Here is a 15,872-nt window from a genome sequence, read left to right on the forward strand (position 1 = left end):
AAGCGGCTAGACTACAGTACATAAAAAAAAAAAGTATACGTTAATGTATAGGTTTTTTTGATATAGAACTCTATGGTGACAGATGCCACAGTATGGTATCAGTCTGAGGCATCCGTTAACGTATATGTTTTTTGTATACATTAAATGAATGGCAAAAATGTGATGTGAACCCAGCATTAGTGTGCAGGAATAAGCACTAGTACACGGTGGAGCAGCGGGGCAGAGAGGGGAGGTTGCTATGTACTGAGCATCTCAACGGAAATAAGCAAATAACGCCATATCAGCATGGCTTCGTGAGGGATCGGTCATGCCAAACTCATTTAATCAGTTTCTATGAGGAGGTAAGTTCTAGACTTGACAGCGGCGAATCAATGGATGTCGTGTATCTGGACTTCTCCAAAGCATTTGACACTGTACCACATAAAAGGTTAGTATATAAAATGAGAATGCTCGGACTGGGAGAAAACATCTGTATGTGGGTAAGTAACTGGCTCAATGATAGAAAACAGAGGGTGGTTATTAACAGTACACACTCAGATTGGGTCACTGTCACTAGTGGGGTACCTCAGGGGTCAGTATTGGGCCCTATTCTCTTCAATATATTTATTAATGATCTTGTAGAAGGCTTGCATAGTAAAATATAAATTTTCGCAGATGACACTAAACTGTGTAAAGTAATTTACACTGATGAGGACAGTATACTACTACAGAGCGATCTGGATAGATTGGAGGCTTGGGCAGATAAGTGGCAGATGAGGTTTAACATTGATAAATGTAAAGTTATGCACATGGGAAGGAATAATGCAAGTCACCCGTACATACTAAATGGTAAAACACTCGGTAACACTGACATGGAAAAGGATCTAGGAATTTTAATAAACAGCAAACTAAGCTGCAAAAACCAGTGTCAGGCAGCTGCTGCCAAGGCCAATAAGATAATGGGTTGCATCAGAAGGGGCATAGATTCCGTGATGAGAACATAGTCCTACCACTTTACAAATCACTAGTCAGGCCACACATGGAGTACTGTGTACAGTTCTGGGCTCCTGTAAACAAGGCAGACATAGCAGAGCTGGAGAAGGTCCAGAGGAGGGCAACTAAAGTAATAAAAGGAATGGGGCAACTACAGTACCCTGAAAGATGATCAAAATTAGGGTTATTCACTTTAGAAAAAAGACGACTGAGAGGGAATCTAATTATTAAGTATAAATATATCAGGGGTCAGTACAGAGATCTTTCCCATCATCTATTCATTCCCAGGACTGTGACTGTGACGAGGGGACATCCTCTGCGTCTGGAGGAAAGAAGGTTTGTACACAAACATAGAAAAGGATTCTTTACGGTAAGAGCAGTGAGACTATGGAACTCTCTGCCTGAGGAGGTGGTGATGGTGAGTACAATAAAAGAGTTCAAGAGGGGCCTGGATGTATTTCTGGAGTGTAATAATATTACAGGCTATAGCTACTAGAGAGGGGTCGTTGATCCAGGGAGTTAGTCCGATTGCCTGATTGATGTCGGGAAGGAATTTTTTATTCCCCTAAAGTGGGGGAAATTGGCTTCTACCTCACAGGTTTTTTTTTTGCCTTCCTCTGGATCAACTTGCAGGATAACAGGCCAAACTGGAAGGACAAATGTCTTTTTTGGCCTTATGTACTATGTACTATGTTACTATGTAACTTATTATTCAAAAGATAGTTCAGTAGTTTGTCATCACCAACAACATAAGCAGGGCCATATTTGCCATATTTACAATAAGGCACACAATGGCATGAGCCTTGGGTGCCAGGAAGTTGGGGGGAGTGCTAGTAATTTTAATTCAAGACAGGAGACTCCATTATGCATTATCTTTCTTTTTTACTCCCAGCAGCAAAATAGTTAACAATGTAAACATAGAACATTTTTTATAAAATATGTAAATGAGCCTCTAGGACTATCCAATGAACAGCCAACAAAGGTTATATAAGGTTTAGCCCCACATAAAAATGTCCTTCTTTCTTGCTGCTCCCAGAAAGATATGTATTGAAGTTCTTTTGTCATATAAATATAATTATATAGATTATTTTATATACTTATTATAAATATTTCTATTATTGATTATTTATTCTTCTATATGGTTGTGGACAACGTATGTTGCCACTTGTTTTGTGGTTTTACCAAAATGCTATGCTGCATGTGATTATTTTTCATAAAAATTTGGGTACACTCACATATTAATGTGTTTTCTCCTGCATTCAGTTCCCCCTGATTAGAGTTATTGCCTGCTTTGCATTTGCACCACTATTTTCCTCTATGCTGACTTACCTGTAGTAGTCCTGTCACTGTTTACTTTCACTTTACCTCAGCACCCGATCCCCAGTGCGCATGTGCAGCTGGTCATCAGCCTGCCCGCCCTTTTCTCCTCATTCAGAGATAGCATCTGTTGCTGGTTTCGTCTCAGAAGAAAACTGCTAGCTAATTTCATTCCTTATCCTCTGCTTAGTGATAGTTTTGATAATATCCTTTACATATACTGTTCTTCATTACAATTTCTTTATATTGGTGTATATGGTGATATTTTACAATCCCTTACAATTTCAGCATTTTTCCTTAATTGGTTATATATATATTATCAGCCAACATGTCCGCTGAAAATCATAAAAATATTCCTGGAACCCCAGGTTCACTTATTGTGGAGGAAGATCTCCTCCAATCCATGGTCAATGAAACAGTTTCTAGATCTGTAAAATGTGCAGTCGACACAGCCATGTCATCATTGCAAAGTATCATTACACAATCTGTGACCATGGCTATGACTAATGCGCAGACCTTGCAAAAACCAAATGACCCTGTTACCCCGTCCGACCAATTCTGGTCTACGGAGGAATCCTCTTCCCGCCTTGCGGATGGTTTTAAGAGGGGTAAATCAGCCTGTAAAAGGCGATTTTCTACCGATCCCACTCCTAAAAAGTTACAAAAAACACAGGATAAATGGGATCAGGAAAAATCTAGAGCTTTTTCAAAAAGCACAGTTACCGCTGCTAAAGCAGTTAATATTGCACCCTCTGCCCCTGAGGTTGAAGTCACAAAGCGGGCATCTAAGGCTTTAAGAGTTAAGCCAGACTCATTTAACTCTTCCCCTCCTGAATCCTCTAATGAAGATGATAATTCTAGTGATATAATATCTCTATATGAAGACATTTCTGATGAGGAAGAGACAAACCTGGAAGAAGGAAATCTTTCTTCATCCGTTATTTTGGATGGATCAGGGGTACCTTTCTTTGACCCTGGAATGATTAAGCATCCCAGGTCAGGAGAATGGGTACCATTACCCCAGGTGTCTAAATTTGTGTCTTCTTGGCTCAAAAAGCCACTAGAAAATTCAGCAAGAAACAAACTACGAGCTGAATGCCCTAGACCCACTCTCCCACATAAAATTTCAGATACGCCTGAAATTGATCCAGCTTTGGTAAAATATTTGTCAAAATCAGGGAAAAATCCCAAAAAAGGAGTAGATCGTTCCTTTAGGATGATCCAAGATAGATTACTAGACATGGTCGGTCCTTTGACAAAAATATTAGATTTGACTGAACAGGCTTCCACTTTAGACAAACCTGTGGATTTATCGGTCCTAAAAGGATGGTCACAAAGGGCAATATGTCTATTAGGTAATACAAATGCGACCATATGCACTGAAAGAAAGAGGTCTATTCTTATGAGGTTAGATCCACAATTGACGCACCTTGCCACGGTGCATAATGACCCGGATAATAATCCATCCTCCGATGGGTTACTCTTCGGTGATTATTTTGTTAAAGATATTAACAAGTATGTGGGGCTATTTTCATCACTTGATAAGGCCCAGAATTCTTTAAAAAGAGTCTTCCAAGGGCGTGTTTTTGGAAGGGCTGGGAGACGAAAGGGCCGGTTTCCCAGCCGAGGATCCCACGACAGACAATTCTTTAAAGGCCCCTCCCCACAACAAGAATATACTAATTACCCATCCACCTCCTACAATACCACTCCATTCTTCCCTACAAGAGGAAGACCATGGCGTGCGAGAGGAAATAGAGGATTCCCGAGATCAAGACCCTCTGCAGGCAAGAAATCTCTTTCCATTTTCTTCCCACATTCCCTTAGGAGGTCGGATAAAACATTTTATCCACGTCTGGGCTATGATTTCAACAGACGCATGGATATTAAACACCGTAGGAGGCTACCAAATAGACTTTGGCTACAAACCAATTCAAACTCAGTTACCACATCCGATCACATTTTCCCAGACAGATCAAAATCTGATACATTTAGAAATCAAGGAACTATGTTCCAAAGGCGCTTTAATAAAAATACCTGTACAATCTCCGGGTTTTTTGAGCAATCTCTTCTTAGTGAAAAAGAGGGATGGAGGTCACAGACCTGTAATCAATCTGAAAACCCTCAACAATTATGTCGTCTACAGACATTTCAAAATGGAGGGTATCCATTTACTGAGAGACCTACTCCTACAAGAAGATTGGCTCGCAAAAATAGATCTGAAAGACGCCTATCTCACGGTGCCTATGCATCCGATGTCTCAACCTTACCTCCAGTTTCTATGGAAGGGTCACAAATATCAATTCACCAGCCTACCATTCGGATTGGCTTCAGCTCCTTGGTGTTTCACAAAACTATTAAAACCAGTGGTGGCAATCCTTCGGACAAGAGGTGTACGCCTCATCATTTATTTAGACGATATTCTTATCATGGCTCAATCTCTTTCAATAATTCACCTTTATATCCATTGGGCACTAACTCTTTTGACCAATTTGGGATTTCTAGTCAACTACGAAAAATCCAAATTAATTCCATCAAAACAGGTGGAATTTTTGGGCTTCCTGGTAGATACTCAATCTGCTACTCTGAGTCTTCCATCCAGGAAATTGAAGACTATCAGGAAAGAAATCCGATCTGTCCTCAACAAGAATTTAGTATCTCTGAGGACAATAGCACGGATTGTAGGCCTACTCTCAGCCTCAATCCAAGCAATTTTTCCTGCTCCCTTACATTACAGGGCTCTCCAACGTTTAAAAACACAACATTTAAGGGAAGGATTAGGTTACTCGGACGAAGTAATCCTAACCCCGGACACCAGGGAGGAGTTAATTTGGTGGCTACAACATATCCAAGACTGGAATGGGAAAACTATATTCAATTCTGTCCCAGATATAGTTATCGAGTCGGACGCCAGTCTACTGGGTTGGGGTGCTCGGTGTGGCTCCCTTTCCACAGGAGGGAAATGGTCCGAAAAAGAGTCTTCCCTTCATATCAACTGTTTAGAACTTTTGGCAGGCTCTTTTGCCCTCAAGAGTTTTACAAAACAAATATCTAATTGTTGTGTCCTTCTTCGGATGGACAATATAGCGGCGGTACAATACATCAACCGCTTGGGAGGAACCAGATCAGAGACGTTAGCCAACATTGCCAAAAAATTTTGGCATTTCTGCCTAGACAAACATATCACTCTGAAGGCAGAATACCTTCCGGGCTTATCCAATACCATTGCAGATTGGAATTCCCGATTTCTCACAGATTCCAGCGATTGGAGATTAGATCCCAACATCTTTCATCAGATCGATTCACTTTGGGGTCCAATGTACCTGGATCTTTTTGCCTCTCGACTCAATCGTCAACTTCCTCGTTTTTTCAGTTGGCGCCCGGATCCGGAATCGTTAGGAACCGACGCTCTATCTCAGATATGGCCCGAGAAGAGGTTATATGCTTTCCCTCCTTTCAATCTCATTCCGAGGATTCTTCTTCTAACCATGTCACAACAATCAACTCTGGTTCTGATAACCCCACTCTGGACAACTCAAACATGGTTTCCCCAGATACTGGCAATGACGATAGATTACACACGCATCCTTCCCATTCATTCCTCGATCCTTCTAAATCCAGCAGGACAACAACATCCGTTAATTCTATCGAACCATCTATCCTTAGTAGCCTGGTTAATTTCCGGTCGTCAGGAATTGATTTTGAAATTTCACGATCAGCTAACGACATTCTTTCTGACGCCTGGGCTCCAGGCACCCGATCTTCTTACAGATCAGCCTGGAAGATTTGGTCTAATTGGTGCAGTCAACGGTCATTGGATCCCGTATGTGCACCTTTAAATCAGATTATAAATTTCCTGTCTGATTCTTTTGACGCAGGAAAAGCATATAGAACGATTAACGTTTACCGATCGGCCATTTCCTTTTATCATTCCCCTATCCAAACTCTACCAGTAGGCAAACACCCTTTAGTTTGCAAACTCATGAAGGGTATTAGATTTCGAAGACCTCCCATGCCCAAATATAATTCCACTTGGGACGTAAATTTGGTTTTCAATTTGTTCCTAAATTGGGAGGATAATGATCTTCTTCCGTTGAAATTGTTGTCATTTAAACTAACCATGTTATTATGCCTTATTTCATTTAAACGAGTATCAGATGTCAAATCTTTGGATATATCCCATAGACAGTTTCTACCACAAGGCGTCCAATTCTCTATTGTACGTCGTACAAAAACCAATATCTCATCGGTTTTCTACCCTGCGTTCCCTTTACAAGAAAAACTTTGTGTAGTTAGGTGTTTACAATCCTATGAACTAAAAACCTTACCACTCAGGAATCCATCGGTATCTCAACTCCTTATTTCTTATTGCAAACCTCACTTACCAGTGTCATCAGCAACCCTGGCTAGATGGGTATCTCAAACTATGTCTTTAGCTGGAGTTGATACCTCACTCTTTGGAGCACACTCCTCTAGAGGAGCTATGTCTACTAAAGTTAGACAAGCTGGAGGATCTCTATCAGACATCTTAAAAGCAGCTAATTGGTCTTCCGAATCAACTTTTAAAAACTTTTATTTCAGACCTGAAGCACATGTTTCCATGGTATTATTTAATAACCAGTAACAATGTTGTGATATTATGCTTTACATTCATATCTAAAATTAAGCTTTGAACTTGCATAATGGAGTCTCCTGTCTTGAATTAAAATTGAAGATTTTCCTAGTTTCAACGAAGGAAAATATAGATTTTATGAAAGACAGGAGACGAACATTATCCCACCCTTTTGACCCAACCCTTATTATCTACATTTCTCTTTCCTTTCAGTTTAATACACCGATTATATTCAAGATGGTGCGATTCTTGGTGGATCATCAAATCCAGATTTAATTTCCAACGCCTGTATTTATAATGGATGTTTATCGTACCAAGTTCCAGTTATCCTTCATCACATCATCAAGAAAGAAGGACGTTTTTATGTGGGGCTAAACCTTATATAACCTTTGTTGGCTGTTCATTGGATAGTCCTAGAGGCTCATTTACATATTTTATAAAAAATGTTCTATGTTTACATTGTTAACTATTTTGCTGCTGGGAGTAAAAAAGAAAGATAATGCATAATGTTCGTCTCCTGTCTTTCATAAAATCTATATTTTCCTTCGTTGAAACTAGGAAAATCTTCAATTGTTTTATTTCTGGAAATTGAGTTGTTGCTCCTGCCAGACAAGGGCTACAAAACCTACCAGTGGCAGCAGCATGGGTGGCAGGGTTGCCAACTGCCCTTCAATTTATGGACAGTGTGCAAAAACAAGGTGTTTTTTTTCAGCTGTCAGTGTGGCAGAAGAAAACAGTAATTTTCTTTCAAGTTCCAGTTTCCACTGCACATTCGCCAAAGATCCAATAGTTGAGAAGGGGATAATACAGCACAAGGAAGACAGATATTTTCTCCTCCATTCCTCTGTCTACATCATACACTCAGCAGCTCACTCTGACAATCCCGCTGCCATCTCAGGCCTATCTATCATGGCTCAGCATATTACTTAATAGTTGCTTATGTATGTGACAGCAAACTGCGCTGATCATTTCTTAGATGAGACCTGACCTCTACATGTGGGTTTCCTGTTCCCACTGGTGTCCTAACACTCCTGTCATGACTTATTGACTCCTTATAACTTTCCTGTCAGTTCTGTGCCCTCACAAACTCTGTTAGACTCTAATTTATCTTACTATTTGGTCTGACTCTAGCATTGAACAGACAAAGTTCCTTGAAATCGGCACCAGTCAATGAATTATGGTAATGAATTAACAGATCTGAAATAACAGTTTGCCTACAGCTCTAATTTTCTAATAAGACGTTTAAAATGCTAGGCTGCTAGGACATTAGGAAAGGGGGACTGGATTAATTACTTCATAGAACATATGGGGAAGTAATACATACAAAGAAATCTACAAGGGGTGTTTCAAGTTACCTTAATATAAAAAAAAAAATCTGAGAAAATTGAACTTGCTACTTTCCAATGTAATTCCCCTTGACTTCAACACACTTCATCTCCAGTGATCGGATGCCCTCAGAATAGAAGACTTTTTTCTGCTGCAGGAACCCTGTTTCCGCCTGTTTGTCTGCATTATCATCAGAAAATCATTGCCCACGCAGACATTTCTTCAAGTTCCAAAAGTGAGAGTAATCACTGGAAGCCAGGTCTTGACTGTAGGGTGGATGGTTAAGCTCCATGAAGCCGCATTCTCTGAAGCAGCTTGTGAGTTAAAAGACTTGTGAGCTGGTGCATTGTCGTGAAGCAGCAATACACCTGCCGACAATTTCCCACAGTGTTTCTCTTTGATTGCCTCACATAAGGCCTTCATTATTGAAGCATGGGTGTCTTGAGTAATTGTTGTCTTGTGTGGCATGAATTCTAGTAATAAAACTTCTGTACCCCAAAAATGCCATGATCTTTTCAGCTCACTGCTGAACAAGAAATTTCTTTGGAGTTGGTGACCCCTTGTGCTTCCATTGTATGGACTCTTGTTTGGTCTCAGGATAATGGTGGTAGACCCATGTTTCATCTCCAATAATAATTAGAGAATAGAAGTCTCCTGGATTTTCTCTAAGCATGTCTAAATTCTCTTGGCTAAATTGCTGACGATGAGTTTTTTGCTCAAGCATCAACATTCATGGCACCCAACATCATCAAAACATCATGAATGATACTGGAAACTGTGCCAACTAATACATGAGTTATAACACTGACTTTGAACAAATGATCTTCTAAAATCATGGCCTCCACTTTACGGCACATTATCTCTGAAGATGCTTTGACTGGTTGCCCTGAACAGGGGTCATCTTTCATTGATTCCCTACCCCATTTAAACTGCTTGGCCCAAAACTTTACTTAGCAGTAGCAAGGTGCATCATCAGCATATACCGCAATCATCCTTTCATGGATTTTGTTAGCCTTCTTTTCTTTCTTTGTAAGGAATTTAATCATGGATTGAAGATTTAAATCCCTTGTAGACCCGTACTGTACTGCACTTACCATCCTGTCACTTCCAGGACATGTCTCAAATCTTGTAGATTGTAAGCCCTCACAGGCAGGGCCCTCTCTCCTTCTGTACCAGTTTTTTACTCATCTTGTTCATGCTTAGTGCAATTGTCTGTACCCCTTTTCATATGTACAGCGCCAGGGAATGAATGGCGCTTTAATAATATTAATAACCTGCACAGACAAGCACAATGCACCCAGTAGTAATAAGGTCCCCTAAACTGTCTCCAACAGTAATAAGGCTCCTAAAGTGCCCCCAGTAGTTACAAGGCCCCAAAAGTGCCTCCAGTAGTAGCAGCATATTTACCATATATCATTAACTAGTTCAAGTACAAATCCTCCCATCATGACTAGGAGTCAACTTCTAAAATTGCTTCTACCTTCATGGGTGCAGCCTCGCTATCCTGTTACTGTACTTCCCAGGACTATTATAATTATTGTCTGCCCACTACAGTTAGGTCTGTTAGTAGATGAGACTATGTGGTCTTTGAAACATGAAGTGACGATTTGACTTACAGAAGGATATCATTTGACATCAGTAGACATCACTGCAATTTTTGGGTGTGATTTTAAAATGCTACAAAATTCTTGAAAGATATTACCAGATGAAGGCAAAGTTCTTGAGATAAAATAAGAAAAAAGGAAACATATATTTGAGAATAGTTCTCTTGCGCTATTAATTATAACTTGTTTCACTGCGTTTGCATCTCAATATGATACCAATTATGCATTCTCTAAATTGGTTATTATTTGTATGATTGAGAAATATTTTTAAGACTGACAGTTAAAGTGCTGTATAATCAGTATCCTCAGTGTGTGCAGTCCCACACTCGCTGTCAACCTGCTGTTGACTCTTAGCTAACAGTCCCTAGAACTCGGATATATTCCTACATTTTTAGCATTCACACTGTGTCAAAGTACAAACTGTATTTCTTGTGGAGAACATGCAAGATAACACATTTTCCCTGTTCATAAATCTAATTATATCAATATACTTTGAAGCTAAGTCTTTTACTTCTGTGTAAAATATCAAATTTGGTATAGTTTAGCACTGCTAAGGCATAGCTAGCTGCAGAAGGGGTCACAGCACAAATTGGTGTTTACTCACTTCTGTCCATTTCGACATAGGTTCTTTTCACAACTACCTTGGCATTTTAGTTTTTTTATGTTCTGGCATAAGAACAAAAAAATTAAAATGACAGCAGTGATGATATGGATGGATATGTCATGTGATGTATCTCTGAGGCTATAAGCGAGGGTCTATTTTCTGTGCAGGGGAGGAAGGGGATAACTAGATCTGATTGCAGGGCACTGCTGGGACATGTAGGTGCTTGACTGTTTCATGTAACAAGCTGCTGCTGCCACAGAAAGGAGAGACAGAGGTCTCCAGATAAGGCTACTTCCACACTGGCGTTTTGAATTCCGTTTGTGAGATCCGTTTCAGGGCTCTCACAAACGGTTCAAAACGGATCAGTTCAGCCCCAATGCATTCTGAATGGATAAGGATCCGTTCAGAATGCATCAGTTTGGCTCCGTTCAGCCTCCATTCCGCTCTGGATGCGGACACCAAAACGCTGCTTGCAGCGATTTGGTGTCCGCCTGGCAATGCGGAGCCAAACGGATCCGTCCTGACTTACAATGTAAGTCAATAGGAACGGATCCGTTTTCACTGACACAATATGGTGCAGTTGAAAACTGATCCGTCCTCCATTGACTTTCAATGTAAGTCAGGACGGATCCGTTTTGACTTAGACTTTTTTTTTTAAGAATAATGCAAACGGATCCATTAGGAATGGATACAAGCGTTTGCATTATAGACGAATCCGCACCTAACGCAGGTGTGAAAGTAGCCTAATGTGAGTAAAAAGACAAAGGTGACAATTACACTGGAGAGCTGCATTTTTTGCATTGATATATTTAAAACAACAGTGTGCATTACTGCAGATATTTTTAACTTTTTTTTATATTCGTGAGATAACCCCTATAATAGACAGGGGGTCGTCAATAAGAGGTTAAAAGAACATTTCTAACCGCTCACATTAAATACAACCAGCAATTATATTTGGAACCCTGCATAGCAAAAATCATATTATTCAAACCAATCCCAGTGCCAGTCTCAATTTATAAAGCTTGCTCCTGGTTACTGCTCCCTGTTAAACACGGCACGGCACATACAGTCAGGTCCATAAATATTAAGACATCGACACAATTCTAACTTTTTGGGCGCTATACACCACCACAATGGATTTGAAATGAAACGAACAAGATGTGCTTTAACTGCAGACTGTCAGCTTTAATTTGAGGGCATTTACATCCAAATCAGGTGAACATAGTAACGTAGTAACATAGTACATAAGGCCGAAAAAAGACATTTGTCCATCCAGTTCGGCCTGTTATCCTGCAAGTTGATCCAGAGGAAGGCAAAAAAAAAACCTGTGAGGTAGAAGCCAATTTTCCTCACTTTAGGGGAATAAAAAATTCCTTCCCGACTCCAATCAGGCAATCAGAATAACTCCCTGGATCAACGACCCCTCTCTAGTAAGCTATAGCCTGTAATATTATTACGCTCCAGAAATACATCCAGGCCCCTCTTGAATTCCTTTATTGTACTCACCATCACCACCTCCTCAGGCAGAGAGTTCCATAGTCTCACTGCTCTTACCGTAAAGAATCCTCTTCTATGTTTGTGTACAAACCTTCTTTCCTCCAGACGCAGAGGATGTCCCCTCGTCACAGTCACCGTCCTGGGAATGAATAGATGATGGGATAGATCTCTGTACTGACCCCTGATATATTTATACATATTAATTAGATCTCCTCTCAGTCGTCTTTTTTCTAAAGTGAATAACCCTAATTTTGATAATCTTTCAGGGTACTGTAGTTGCCCCATTCCAGTTATTACTTTAGTTGCCCTCCTCTGGACCCTCTCCAGCTCTGCTATGTCTGCTTTGTTCACTGGAGCCCAGAACTGTACACAGTACTCCATGTGTGGTCTGACTAATGATTTGTAAAGTGGTAGGACTATGTTCTCATCACGGGCATCTATGCCCCTTTTGATGCAACCCATTATCTTATTTGCCTTGGCAGCAGCTGCCTGACACTGTTTTTTGCAGCTTAGTTTGCTGTTTATTAAAATTCCTAGATCTTTTTCATGTCAGTGTTACCGAGTGTTTTACCATTTAATAAGTACGGGTGACTTGCATTATTCCTTCCCATGTGCATAACTTTACATTTGTCAGTGTTAAACCTCATCTGCCACTTATCTGCCCAAGCCTCCAATCTATCCAGATCCCTCTGTAGTAGTATACTGTCCTCTTCAGTGTAAATTACTTTACACAGTTTAGTGTCATCTGCAAAAATGTATATTTTACTGTGCAAGCCTTCTACAAGATCATTAATAAATATATTGAAGAGAATAGGGCCCAATACTGACCCCTGAGGTACCCCACTAGTGACAGTGACCCAATCTGAGTATTTACCATTAATAACCACCCTCTGTTTTCTATCATTGAGCCAGTTACTTACCCACTTACAGACGTTTTCTCCCAGTCCGAGCATTCTCATTCTATATACTAACCTTTTATGTGGTACAGTGTCAAATGCTTTGGAGAAGTCCAGATACACGACATCCATTGATTCGCCGCTGTCAAGTCTAGAACTTACCTCTTCATAGAAACTGATTAAATTTGTTTGACATGATCGATCCCTCACGAAGCCATGCTGATATGGCGTTATTTGCTTATTTCCGTTAAGATGCTCTAACATAGCATCTCTCAGAAAACCTTCAAACAGTTTACCCACAACAGATGTTAAACTTACCGGCCTATAGTTTCCAGGCTCTGTTTTTGGACCCTTTTTGAATATTGGCACCACATTTGCCATGCGCCAATCCTGTGGGACATTCCCTGTCAATATAGAATCTGCAAATATCAGAAATAAGGGTCTGGCTATGACATTACTTAATTCCCTTAGGATACGGGGGTGTATGCCATCCGGTCCTGGCGATTTGTCTATTTTAATCTTTTTAAGTCGCTGTTGCACTTCTTCCTGGGTCAGACAGGACACTTTTAATGGGGAATATATTTCAACATTCGGCATGTCATCTGACAGTTTATTTTCCTCAGTGAATACATTGGAGAAAAAAATATTTAACAGCTTTGCTTTCTCCTCGTCGCTCTCTGCGACTCCCCCCTCATTACTCTTTAACGGGCCGACACCTTCAGATTTATACTTTTTAACATTTATATAATTGAAGAACATTTTAGGGTTAGTTTTACTCTCTTTGGTAATTAATCTCTCAGTCTCTAGTTTGGCCGCTTTTATTTGTTTTTTACATGTTCTATTTTTTTCCTTATAGTTTTTCAGTGCTTCCGTGCTACCTTCCTGTTTTAGTGTTTTATATGCTTTCTTTTTGTCATTTATTGCTTTATTTACAGTTCTGTTTATCCACATTGGTTTCTTTTTGTTCCTTAACCTTTTATTCCCACAATGAGATTTTAGGATGCTTTTAAAGATATCCCATTTTGTGGCTGTATTTTTATTTGTGAGGACTTTATCCCATTTAGTTAGGCCTATGGCCTCTCTTAGTTGGCTAAATTTAGCTTTTTTGAAGTTTGGTATTTTTGTTCCTCCCTGTAGAAACGCTCTTTTGAATGATAATTGGAAGGTTATTACTTTGTGGTCACTATTTCCCAGGTGTCCCCCAACCTGCACGTCTGTTGTTCTGTCAGGCCTATTGGTTAATACTAAGTCCAGTATGGCCGTCCCTCTAGTCGGGTCCTGAACCAGTTGGGAGAGGTAATTGTCTTTGGTTATTGCCAAGAACCTGTTTCCTTTATCAGATATACAAGTTTCAGTTTCCCAGTCTATATCTGGGTAGTTGAAGTCCCCCATAATAACCACCTCATTATGATTTGCCGCCTCGTCTATCTCGTTTAGTAGTAGATTTTCTGTGGACTCTGGTATGTTAGGTGGTTTATAGTAAACTCCTATTAGTAATTTATTATTGTTTTTAGCGCCATGTATCTCTACCCACAGTGACTCCACATGTTCATGTCCCTCACTTATATCTTCACGGAGTGTGGTCTTTAGACCGGACTTTACATAAAGGCAGACCCCTCCCCCTCTCCGGTTTTGACGATCCTTTCTAAACAGACTGTAACCCTGTACATTAACTGCCCAGTCATAGCTATCATCCAGCCATGTCTCAGTTATTCCCACTATGTCATAGTCCTCCTCACACATCACTAATTCCAGTTCACCAGTTTTATTAGTCAGGCTTCTGGCATTAGTATACATACATTTGAGAGGTTTATGTATATTTTTTATTCTACACCTTTCCTTCTGAAGTGTTCTAGTCCCTCCTTCCATTCCTCCCCCAGTCTCACTACCTTGCCCCCGGTCTCTATCTGCACTATCTTCCCATTCTATAACATAATTACCCTCCCCCCCAGTCCCTAGTTTAAACACTCCTCCAACCTTCTAGCCATCTTCTTCCCCAACACAGCTGCCCCTTCCCCATTGAGGTGCAGCCCGTCCCTACGATAGAGCCTGTAGCCGACAGAGAAGTCGCCCAGTTCTCCAGGAACCCAAACCCCTCCTTCCTACACCAGTTTTTGAGCCACTTGTTAATTTCCCTAATCTCCCGCTGCCTCTTTTGTGTGGCCCGTGGTACAGGTAGTATTTCGGAAAATACTACTTTTGAGGTCCTTGCCCTCAGCTTTTGACCTAAATCCCTGAAATCATTTTTAAGGACTCTCCACCTACCCCTAACTTTGTCATTGGTTCCGATATGGACCATGACCGCTGGATCTTCTCCAGCCCCTCCCAGTAATCTGTCAACCCGATCCGCGATGTGTCGAACTCTAGCGCCAGGAAGACAGCACACTGTTCGGCGATCACGGTCTTTGTGACAGATTTCCCTATCTGTTCCTCTAATAATTGAGTCTCCCACTACCAGCACCTGTCTGGCCTGCCCTGCTCTCCTGGGCCCCTGCTTACCGGAGCTGACATTCCCCTGACTGGCAGAGGAAGTGTCTGGCTGCGGCAGTGCCATCCCTGGACTGACATCCCCCTCATCTGCCAAACGTGCAAACTTGTTGGGGTGTGTCAGATCAGGGCTAGCCTCCCTGACACTCTTCCCTCTACCCCGCTTTCTTAATGTTACCCAGCTAGCTACCTCACTTTCCTCAGCCTCCTCTCTGTCACCTTCCCCCTCATCTACCCCAAAGAGTGCTTGCTCGGTGAGAAGCAAACTCTTTTGCAAATTGTCAATGCCTCTCAGTGTTGCAATTTGCCCATTTAGAGACTCGATTTGCGATTCCAAACGGGTAATTTGCTCACATCTTGAACAAAGATATGCACCCTTGAACTCCTGTTCCAGGACTGCATACATCATGCAAGATGTGCACTGGACTGCGTTGTCAATTGTGCAACACATACTAAATGGGGATTACACCAGCAAAGCACTAAGAAACTGGCTAATTACAGTCCCCCACTGAAGTCCCTGAATCTAAAGTCACTTAATCTTAAGTCACACACTTACG

This window comes from Bufo gargarizans, chromosome 1, assembly GCF_014858855.1.
Source record: "Bufo gargarizans isolate SCDJY-AF-19 chromosome 1, ASM1485885v1, whole genome shotgun sequence".
In the NCBI taxonomy this organism is placed as follows: Eukaryota; Metazoa; Chordata; class Amphibia; order Anura; family Bufonidae; genus Bufo; species Bufo gargarizans.